This window comes from Impatiens glandulifera, chromosome 8 (genome assembly GCF_907164915.1).
Source record: "Impatiens glandulifera chromosome 8, dImpGla2.1, whole genome shotgun sequence".
NCBI lineage: Eukaryota > Viridiplantae > Streptophyta > Magnoliopsida > Ericales > Balsaminaceae > Impatiens > Impatiens glandulifera.
The window spans coordinates 41,362,362-41,372,358 of record NC_061869.1 but is presented as its reverse complement, the minus strand read 5'-3'; positions in this window follow the sequence as shown (position 1 = coordinate 41,372,358).

Below are 9,997 nucleotides of genomic sequence, written 5' to 3'. Positions count from 1 at the left end.
TTCTAAGAAACGTATAGTGAATCCTTCCGATGGTTGGAAGAAGGGGTGACGTAGGAGAGTTTTGTTACGAACATCCATAAACAAACTAATGTGTCATTTACATTCTGTCATTTTCTCATTCTTTGGTTCTTAGCTTCAAACCTAAGCAAACGTTTCCGCACTGGAATCGTTCAAGTGTTTGCAAGGGATTTGCGTAGAATAGAAAGTGATATAAATCCCTAACATGATTTTTATCAAATCGTTTATCCGAAGCCGTCATTAATAGTCAGACCCCCGTCTCTATCGATTACGCCGATCCTATCAGTGTGGTTCGAGACTATCTTCGTTCTCTATGTCTCATTTATTATTTGCAGATGACACATTTTATATGATTCAGGTTACTGAGAGAAATGTCAATCACCTTCGTGATATTCTCTAACTATTTGGAACGTGTTCGGGATTGCGTGTTAAATTGGGTAAGTCTGATATTTTTTCTCTAATTCAGTTTTGTCTAGAAGAAAGATTAGATTGATATGTATTCTGGGATTTTTCCATCTACGTATATCGGGCTCCCTCTAGGACTAAACCTAGTTCAAAGTTTCTTGAGACCTGATCATCAAAAAGATGTATAGAAAGCTTCCCATTTAGAAAAATAAGACGATTTATAAGGGAGGTCGTTTAGTCCTCATCAAGAGTGCTCTTTCTTCAATGACAACTTATATGATGTCTCATTTGTCCTTTCAAAGTGTGTGGCTGTGAAGATGGAGAGAATTATGTGTAAATTTTTATGGGGTGCGTCTAATTCCTCATTTTCTCATTTAGTGAGTTGGGATAAGGTTAAATTAATAAAAGAGTAGGGGGATTTAGAATCCGCGATCTTGTTTATTTTAATAAATCTTTATTATCTGAATGGTATAGTAGATTTGCATATGAGCAAGAGAGTATTTGGGCTAAATTAATTAAATGTAAATTTGGTCAGGATACAACATTTGTGGTGGTATTTATGCCATGTGGAAGGTTTGAAGCTAAGAACTCGTGGGATACAACATTTGTGGTGGTATTTATGCCATGTGGAAGGTGTATTGGGAGCATTCAATTTTTATTGTGTGTGATGGAAGTTCGATTAGTTTTTGGGAAGACACTTGGTGCGGTGGTAAATGTTTGGCGAAGGTTTTCCCCAAGTTTAGTTCTATTTCTATTTGTAGAGATGCATCGGTCATAGATATGGTTGACACTCAGTCTAGTGGTTTTGCAAACTGTATCAGGTATAGAATAAGATTGAACAATGAAGAAAACATGTTCAATGATAGACTTTTGTTCATGGCTGGAAATAAGGGGTCACACCCATCTTCTCAAGATTTTATGCGGTGGCATGATCTGAATAACTTTCATGTGTGACATTGTTACACTTTGTTCAATAAAGTTAGCCCGATCGATCTTTGTTAGAAAATTTATAGGAGTCTAAGATGTCTACCATGATCTCTTTTTTTGGTTTGAGTGTTATTCACAGCGGAATTATTACTGATAATAGATGTATGAAAAAAATGCATGATTATTGTGAGTCGTTATCGTATGTGTTACAAAGAGGTTGAGACAACTTCTTATCTACTTTTACATTGTCACGTTGTTGCAAATATATGAAGTCTTTTGTGAAATTTGACTGGAATACAATGGGTTATACCGGAAACTGTTAGCGACTATTGGGAGGCATGGATTAGGGAAACTAAAAATGCGAGACTTAGAAGATGAGTCTCTATCCCTATAATTTTTGGGTGGATTATCTGGTTGGAAAGAAATCAGAGATTTTTTAACAATGATAGTAGATCGTTAATGATTATTCACAATGTCATTATCATAACGATGTCGGAGATTATATCCGGAAAACCTATGGATTCGTGTGGAGATCTTATTGTTCTTTTTAAAGATTTTCGAGTCAATTAATTATTCTAATGTATTCAATTTATACATAATATTTTTTTCCATGTTATGCTTTTATGGTTGTGCTTAAACAATTTTTTTAATTAAATAGATCATTTAAAAAACTATAACCTACTAGTTTTTGTTGTCGAGTCTTAATCTTTTGGTGTTTAGTGCAAATCAACAAGAGTTAAAAAACGATAATGATAATTATCGATGTATTTCAATCTACCTATCATTTTTGGTTCACCCTATATTTTGGAGATTTTATTTTATTACTATAGGTATGACATTCTTTCAACATAAAATGTTTGGAATGAAAATCGAATTGTGTTATTAGATCTCTCAAGTTAATTGGAGTTCAAAAACTTAATCATCGTCTACTGCTACTTCAGTGATATTTGATCTCTTAAGTTAATTAGAGTTCAAAAACTTAATATCGACTATTGCTACTTGAGTTACCCTAATAAGTTAATATATACTTGAATTTCAATAACTATGACCTTCTTTTGCTATCAATAAAAAGGAAGAGCAGGATACGGCATTCCTAGTGCCAACCGGATCGGACGGGTGTCAATTCGGATGGGCTTGGTTTGGTTGAAGTAGGTGCATCACAAAAAAAAAAATTCAACCCGAATCCGAACTCGGACCAACCTGAAATGATTTTTTACTATTAAAATTAATTTTTTTATTATTTAAAAAAATAATTAAATAAAATAATAATAATAATAATTTAATTTAAAAACAAAATATCAAAAATTGGTCTAAACATAACCAATAATGGAAATGGAAATAGAAGTCCACAAATTAAAAGTGAAACAAATCTTTTTAGGGTATGAACGCATTTTTTAGCTAGTCTATTGCATTCATTTTATGCATCTTAAGAATATTAGACCTTGTAGTGTTTTTAGTGAAACTAGTAATGAATCCGCGCATTTGCACGAGTAAGGATAAAAATAAAATATTATTTATATAAAAATATTTTAAATAAAAATAATATTATTTAAATTTAAATAATTTTAAATTAGTTTTAATTATAAAAATTAGTTTTAATTATAAAAATTAAGTTTAATTCAAATATAATATATATATATATATATATATATATATATATATATATTTTATTTCATCAAGTATATATAAAATTTGAAAAATATTTTAAAAAATATTTAATGCAAAAGAATCAATTATATAAATTAATAGAATCAGATAAAAATAAAAATAATTTCAACAAAAACAAAATCTTCAAACATTGAATTTTAGATTAAATTAACAATATAATTATACTTATTTGTAAAATAAAAATATTAAAAATTAAGTAACCAATTTAATTATAAATTTTATATTTTTTATATCTATTATAATTTTATTTATTAATTTAATAATATTTAACATTTATCAAAATTAGAAAAATAAATAAATTAAATATAATTAATTATTTTAAAATAAATAAATTGAATATAATTAATTGTTTTAAAATAAATAAATTATTATAATAGATAATTGAACTAATTTTAAAAAAATTAAAATATATAAAAGGTTTAAAAAAATATGTGATAATAAAAAATTATTTTGTCTTATTTTTTATAATAATAAATTATTATAATAGATAATTGAAAAAATATTCAATAATATTTAAAATTAACATAATAGTTAAATAAAAAATTCATACAATGTCTTAATTTTTTATATTAAATAATTATATATGTGTTAATAAAAAAATTATATTTTGGTATGAATATATTTTTTTATAATAAAAAATAATTCTTAAATATATTTTTCAATTAATTTAAACTTAATCTATTAGTTAAATACATTTTTAATTCAAATATTTTTATTAATTTTTCTATATATATTTTTTTAATTTATTTTTATCAAAAAAAAATCATTTCTTTATTTTCAATTAATATATATAATTTTTTTATTAAAGAATAACATTAATTATTATTTTTTGAGTGTCTCCATTTGTATTTGTATTTGTATTTTAATAAGTAAATTTCAAATAGGGAATAGAGACTGCATTATGTAAGTCAGTATCCATTATTAAATACCGCATTAAATGTTATCTATGTTGATTAATGTGGACTCTATTATATTTTTTAGCCATTATAATGAGTAATTTTTTAATTTTAACTACCGTTGTTGATTTGGACGTAGTATTACTTTTGATTGATATTGAATTCGACATGTTGATTTGGATCTAGTGTTATTTTTTTCTCAATGATGCGGCTACCACTACGCACAAGAAAAAGAAAAACAAGGCAAACAAGTCTAATAAGATATTATTACTCTTTTCTTCTTCCCCGTTATTCTTAAAATAAAACAAATATTATTATTATAGGTTTGATCATACATCTATATATTAAAAAGAATATGGTACATACATACATACCATATATGATATATTACATTTTAATGATAAATGAAACATCTAATTTTGATCACGGTTTAGATAAAGAAGAAAGATATTTTGTAAGCTACAAAAAGAAATGTAAATTAGGTTTACTTCGAGAGATTATACAATATATTCAATAAAGAGGGATTCGTATAAATGATTTTATTTTTAATATTGAGAGTGAAAATGACATCATCTCAAATTAAAGAATTTTTAGTGAAAATTCTTACTTATTGGTCTTGTTAACATTTAAACTAATTTATTGGATTATTATTTATGCCAATTTTACTTTAAATATTTAGTTATTGTTATTATATCACATTTTGATAATTTTAATAATAATTTAGATTATAAATTTATATTTTGAAAAAAAATTGATTATCATGATAAAATATAATATTTATTATATCAAATAAATGTTCTTTTAATAAATTTAATAAATAAACATCAAATTTAAGACATCAAATTTAACTTCTTATTTTCAAATTTTGAACTCTCCTAAATTTGTATTCCATCAAAACTCTAATTTTAATATATGGTTATATTTATCACTTTAATATGTATTGTTAGATAAAATTAGACCGGTTCAAATAAACCTAACTTAAATATACCTTTCATGCAGGAACAAGGAACCGGACCGGACAAACAAAACAACCGGCTAAAGAAAACTAGCCGGTCAAGCTAGTAAACCGACAAAGAATACTTGGAACATGACCACACAAAGAAAGGATCGGCCAAAGCTTAAAACCGGAAACATCAGACAGCCGACCGGCCACAAGGCAAAGGAATAACAGGAAGAAGTTCGGTTACATCACTCGTACCGGAAGCCATCCGGTTAAGTCGAATGACCGACCAGTACAAGAAGACAATTCGGGTATCTTTTGAGAATGATACCAAAGGAACAGACTGAACACTTCCATATTCATACAAGTCTGAGGAAAGTCTGCAGGCTGCAGAAAACAGTCCGGCAAGATCTTTCCACTTCAGGATAAGTCAGAAAGGAAATCTTCCAAGTACAGACAACTGTCTAACAGACAATGCCTACATTGAGTAAAAGACAAACCTAGCAGGTTTGTCTTACACACCGGAAGAACAGACCGCCAGGTCTGAGGTTGACCACCAGGTCTGAAAAGATGACCGCAGGCTCTGAATCACTGAATCACTGAACCTCTGCACCTCTGCTCAGCCAATCAGATTCAAGGAAGTGAAATATGACCGTTGGCATATTTCACCTATAAAAGGGGCACTTGAAGAAGAATAAATGCGGGACAAGTAACATACAGTGAGACAAGTGAGAAATTCTAAGAGCATTTACTCTACAAGTGATAAGACTGTGCTGTTCTAAGAAAGCCTAAGTGCTAAAGTTAAAGTGTGTGTTTTACAATTTCGGTGTAAATTGTAAGAGTGTTATCGAGCAAGAAATAAGTCTCGATCGGATTGTACTTGTATTCCTTAGTGAATATCCTTCTCGCGGTTTCGAGAGGAAGGGGTGACGTAGGAGTTTTATCTCTGAACATCCATGAACTCTGTCTTGTTATTTACTGTCTGCCGGTTTCATTATCTAACCAATCCGTACCGCTATAACCGACTTAACTCTATCCAAGCCGAATTTCCAGATTACCGAAGCCGACCCATCAAATCTCAAACCTCCATTATATAAAACCGATTCTGCCTATCATACAAGTGTGCCGCTTCAACCTGAAAGCAAACATCTTCCGCGCTTGAACCTAGTTCAAGGGTTTGTGACAAGTTGTGTAGTATTGAAACCCCGGTGTTAATCTCTAACCGGATTAACCACCACCCTTCGAGTGAGAACCGCTAACCGGTCCAACCCCCGGTCCTCCAGCGGCTACCTAGATCCTAATAATTGGTATCAGAGCAGTTAGTTTCAATACTCAAGTAAGTATGTTTCAGGATAGGCCTCCAATGCTAGAAGGTGATGACTTTGCCAACTGGAAGGCACACATGCACCTGCATCTAATCACCTTGGATGATGAAATGGAGTCCATTCTGACAGAAGGACCGATATTCATTGATAAGGACAGAAATGAATGGACGGCTGAAGATAGGAGAAGAAACAAACTGGATAATCACGCTAGAAACCGGATCTCCAACAGTGTGGACAGAAACACATACTGCAAGATCAGAGACTGCACAACCGCGACGGAGACATGGAACACGGTTATCCAGATCTTTGAGGGAAATGAAAGAACAAAAGAAAACAAGATAATGGTGGCTACACAGAAGTTTGAAAGCATCAAAATGAAACCAGGAGAAACTATGAAGGAGTACAGTGACCGGTTCACTAGTGTGTTAGATGAGCTAGCAACACTTGGAAAGAGGTATGACAACAAAGAAGTCATTATGAAAGCTTTGAGATCTCTTCCAAGTACTTGGGACATAAAAACAATGGTAATGAGGGAATCAAAGAGCCTACGTAAGATGAAACTACACGATGTATTCGAAGATCTTAAGGCATATGAGTTCGAAATGAGATCTAGGACTGAAGAAGAAGTCTCGGCCGCAACATCAACCAGAGCACTAATCACATCTACAGAACCGGTTACACTTGCACCTGCACCTGCACCGGCCCCTGCACCTGTACCGATCAGAACCGCCGAACAGTTCACTGAGGATGCCATGGCAATGCTTGCACAGAAGTTTGGGAGGTTCATGAAAAGAAGCCAACCGACAAACAACTACTATGGTGATAAATCCAATGTAAGGTGTTATAATTGCAACTGTCTGGGACATTTTAAGTGGGAATGCAGGAAACCGAGGAGGGATACCCAGAAACCGGATTACCAAAATAACCGAAACAATTATCAACAAACCGGTGAAGGAAGTGAGGTACCGAAAGCACTGATAGCCGATGATGGAGGAAGCTTATGGGCTCACAGTGACAGTGATGATGAACTCACATGTCTCATGGCAAACGAGGAACAGGTATTCGACTCTCCTTGTGAAGAATTTACTAAAGATGAGTTATATAATGCATTGAATGACATGGTAGAAGAGTATAGGAACCTACTAGCCATGCTACCTAAGAACCTCAACATTAGAACCGATCCCATAGTACCCATTCCGACAGAACTAGAGGTACCTATTATAACCGAACCGGAGGTCGTAAAACCTGATGACACCCCTATCTTAGAAACCAAGTTAGATCCTCCGACCAAACAGCCTAGTGAACCGACTAGAGAATTAACCGAGGAAGAAAATGCCCGACTTCAATATAAGATGGCTGCATATAAGAGATCTAGTGATATAGTAAAGAAAATGTGTAGTCATTACAGACATCCTCGTTGCAAATCTGGCCTAGGATACACGGAGGATAGCTCCAAAGACCAAAAACCCGTAGAGAAAGTAAGGTTTACAAGAAGTAACCTTCCCCTTATAAGATTCCTTAAAAGCTCCTGGACCGCTGAAGAAGAGTTGACCGCATACTATAGGGAAGAAAAGCTAAAATACGACTATGTTGGTCCAACCGACTCTGAGAAATGGCTTGACCCTGTGAAAAGAAAAGCCGAAATCCTCAAACATATGAAAGCCTTTCCTGAACCGCGTAGGTCAAACCAAATATCACCACACCGAAGATCACCACCATTTAAGACCTATGTAGAAAAACCAAGATACACAAGACCGAGTGCCAAAAGGACGGTTAAAACCCTAGCAAAGAAGATCGTCCGGTTTGTCAAGGTTTGGATACCTAAGGGACTAATCGCATGTGGACCCAAGTAAATGTGGGTACCAAACAGTTGTAAATATGTATATTTTGCAGGATCCAAAGAAACGGCTAGGAAACTCTGAATGGTTCTTGGACAGCGGCTGCTCCAGGCACATGACCGGAAATAACAACTTGCTAACCGATATCAGAACAGTAACCGGTGCTTTAATCACCTTCGGTGACAACTCAAAAGGTAGAACTGTGGGTAAGGGTAAGATTGTCCATGGTAACCTAACCATTGATAATGTACTCTTAGTTGAAAACCTACGTTTTAACCTGCTTAGCATTAGTCAGATGTGTGATGCTGGATACACGGTAGAATTTCTTAAACATGCATGCTTAGTTAAGAACTCTCAAGGTATTGTACTACTAACCGGAAATAGGATAGGTAATATCTACAAGGTAGACTGGAAAACTAGAGTAGAATATCCTATATGCATGATAGCTAAGACTGATGAAACCTGGTTGTGGCATAAGAGACTAAATCATTTGAACATGAAAACTTTAAACTACATTCGCGGTAAAAAGCTAGTTGAAGGTATTCCTGATATAGTGTTTAATCAGGATAAGGTCTGCCCAGCATGTCAAATGGGTAAACAAACTAGGTCAACTTTTAAGAGTAAAGGAAATATCCAATCTAGCCGATGCTTAGATCTTCTTCATATGGACTTATTTGGACCGATTCAGGTTGTTAGCCTAGGAGGTATGCTTTACACCATGGTAGTTATTGATGATTATTCTAGATTTACATGGGTAATATTTCTACCATCTAAACGTGAAACCGTATCAAACCTGATTACACTTCTTAAGCGCCTACAAAATGAAAAATCAACTCGTATTAATAGTATTTGAAGTGATCGAGGTACCGAATTTACTAATAGTACATTAACCGCATATCTTGATGAATCCGGAATTAGACACGAGTTGTCTAGTGCTAGGACTCCTCAACAAAATGGCCTGGCCGAGAGAAGAAACCGGACTCTCAAGGAAGCCGCACGGTCCATGATAGCCGATTCGGGAATTGCTCAGAAATTCTTGGCTGAGGCTATCAACACTGCATGTTATACACAAAATCGGTCTTTAATTAACAAATTTCACAACAAAATACCGTATGAGGTTTATTTTAACAGGATTCCCAAACTTAAGTACCTCAAGATTTTCGGTTGTAAGTGTTATATAAATGGTAAAACCAACTCACTACTTTTGATGCAAAAACCGATATCGGGATCATGCTAGGTTATTCAGCAGTAAGTAAGGCATATAGAGTGTATAATAATAGAACCTCAACCATGGAGGAAACAATTCACGTTGTTTTCGATGAATCGGTTGAAAGTAATACTACTTCATGCTTTGATCTACACAACAAATTGGAAAATAATAATATCCATTCTGATAGTGAAGATGGGACTCCGGTCTTCAGACGGTTTGTCCATGACCAAATGGGTAATATTGAAACCCAGCCGGATCAAGCTGTTCCACAACAGGAAGCTGACACTTCGGTCCAATCTGAGGAAGTCGATCGGTCTGACAATCTCGTTCAGCCTACCGACATGTCTAGCCTTGATCAAGTAAACGGTAATTTGGTAGACATCCCTGAACTGAACCTCAGAAGAAACAGTAAACATCCTCCTGAGTAAATTATAGGTGACCCTTCAGAACTTGTTCGAACTAGGGGTCAACTTCTGGAAGGATACTTTAATTCCGCTTTTATATCCCAGATTGAACCGAAAAGAATAGATGAAGCATTGTCAGATCCGGATTGGATCTTGGGAATGCAAGAAGAGCTAAACCAGTTCGAGAGTAGTAAAGTCTGGTACCTAGTCCCTAGACCGATAGATCAATCGGTCATAGGAACAAGATGGGTATTTAGAAACAAACTCAATGAGGACGGTTTGGTCACGAGGAACAAAGCCAGATTAGTGGCACAAGGTTATAAACAGGAAGAAGGCATTGATTTTGAAGAATCATTTGCCCCTGTA